Below are 2,129 nucleotides of genomic sequence, written 5' to 3'. Positions count from 1 at the left end.
CAATAGAAGCGAAATGTAAAAAGGAAGAAGTTTAGTTCTAAACCCCCTTTTTATGATCTAATCTTCTTGGAAAACAAAGAAGTAGTATAAATAAGGAGAGTCCGGGTATAAAAAAATCGAGTATTCCATCAAATTCATTAAAAAGTTTGTTCTTTCTTCGGCAAGACCCTTAAACTTAAAAAAAGATTATTCATTCCCTCACAAAGAGAGATAGGATCTTCTTTGAGCTTTATTTTATTAATATCCATTTCCTTGGATTAATTTTGGGATGCATATATCAAAAATTCAGTGTGAAATTTGAATGAGATAAATTGGTTCAAATTCACATTAATAATTTTCAATTATTAATTGAGGTTACACAAAATCGGAGCCCTAAAGGGATATACTTTTAATCTTAAAAGTATTATATCAAAGTTACTATGTTAAGTTAATCTTTTTTGTATCGTACAAATTCCATTTCTGTATAGCCCCCTGTAAACATATAGTACTCTATTACACAGATCGGGAATAATCGAAAAAGCCAGACTCCGTACGGTATTTCTTGGAATCCTGAATATAATTTTACCAATCATTGTACTAATCTACATATGTCTTTCTCCTATCAATTGGTACTAGTTGAATAAATGGTAATTCCCATATTTATTTGATGAGAAATGTGAAACTAATAAATAAATAAAATAGGAGGGTATCCTCTTGTGAATGAAATTCTGCTATTTCTTTTGTTCTCCTTTTCACAGCAAACGCAGAGATGAATTGATGTATTTTTTTTATTGGATTTGGATCTGTCGGGACTGACGGGGCTCGAACCCGCAGCTTCCGCCTTGACAGGGCGGTGCTCTGACCAATTGAACTACAATCCCAAGGAAATCAAGTGTACATCATACATATTCTTATGATTTAATTCAACCCTTTCTATTTTATTTCTATTTTATTTCTATTTTATTTAGATTTTAGATTAGAATAGTCGTATTGTAACAGAAACGCGAGTAATATATTTGATATACACACGGATATGCACTTTAGTGAGAGCGCCTCACGGATTGTTAATAATCCTTTCGTTTTTTATAAATTGATTAATAATCAAAATAAAGCTTTCAATGAAAAAAAAGAGTTTTTTTATTTATTCTTTATTTTATTCTTTTCCTTATACTTCCAGATCTTTATATGAATCTAGTATGAATCTAGATCATTAGCAAGCAAGATCAGAATTTGTGAGAAAAAATAAAGAGAGCAAATGAACGGCGGTAAATATATCAGAAAATTTTAGTTTTTTTATTCTTCCGTATTCCGATCAGGCATTTCTGGGGAACAACAAATGGGGTTCTATCATTTCATGGTGGATCGGCCAATTATTGGGCCGAGCTGGATTTGAACCAGCGTAGACATATTGCCAACGAATTTACAGTCCGTCCCCATTAACCGCTCGGGCATCGACCCAGGAAGAATCAATTCCCGGCTTATTGATAATTCATGATCAACTTCCTTTCGTAGTACACCTACCCCCAGGGGAATTCGAATCCCCGCTGCCTCCTTGAAAGAGAGATGTCCTGAACCACTAGACGATGGGGGCAAGTATGCCCGACCGCCATCATACTATGCTCATTGTATGAACAGTTTTTTTAAATTGTCAATATAATGTGGTATGATTAAATCTGAAAGATCTTTCCCTCTTTTCTGATTCCATAGAATCTTTTGATTCGTATTTATATTCATGAATCATTCATTCTAATCATATAATTTTTTTTTTAATATTATTTTCATTAAATTTTCATTAAATATATTTATTTCATTTTCAATTTTATTATAATTCTAATTAATTAGAAATAGAATTATATCAAAGAATAAAATAAATAAAGAAAATGAATATAAGAATAAATAGATATTAATTATAAATCGATATTATTAAAATTATTAATATTAAAAAAAATAAATAAAAATAATAAACTAAATCGGTAGAATAGAAATAATACGAGGTATAGGACCTTTTGGGGAGTGATTGGTCCGCCAGATCAGAAAGGGGAATGAAACTTCATTTCTTCCGCTTTCATTCATTTTGTTAAGATTAGATAGATATATTTCTATCTTACACTAAGCCAGGAAATTCAAAAATCTGAAATTAAAAAAAAAAT

At 30.7% G+C, this 2,129-nt stretch overlaps 2 non-coding genes across 2 annotated transcripts; both read right to left on the bottom strand.

Annotated features, from left to right (window-relative positions):
• Positions 1-786: 786 nt before the first annotated feature.
• Positions 787-860, bottom strand: TRNAD-GUC (transfer RNA aspartic acid (anticodon GUC)). The gene has a single exon. It is a non-coding gene; the product is annotated as a tRNA-Asp (tRNA).
• Positions 861-1,353: 493 nt separating this feature from the next.
• On the bottom strand, positions 1,354-1,437 carry TRNAY-GUA (transfer RNA tyrosine (anticodon GUA)). The gene has a single exon. It is a non-coding gene; the product is annotated as a tRNA-Tyr (tRNA).
• Positions 1,438-2,129: the final 692 nt, after the last annotated feature.

The sequence above is a fragment of the Corylus avellana genome, unplaced genomic scaffold (genome assembly GCF_965113065.1).
Source record: "Corylus avellana unplaced genomic scaffold, dhCorAvel1.hap1.2 HAP1_SCAFFOLD_71, whole genome shotgun sequence".
Taxonomy (NCBI): Eukaryota; Viridiplantae; Streptophyta; class Magnoliopsida; order Fagales; family Betulaceae; genus Corylus; species Corylus avellana.
The sequence above is the reverse complement of the archived record's forward strand: the minus strand, read 5'-3'. Positions and strand labels throughout refer to the sequence as shown.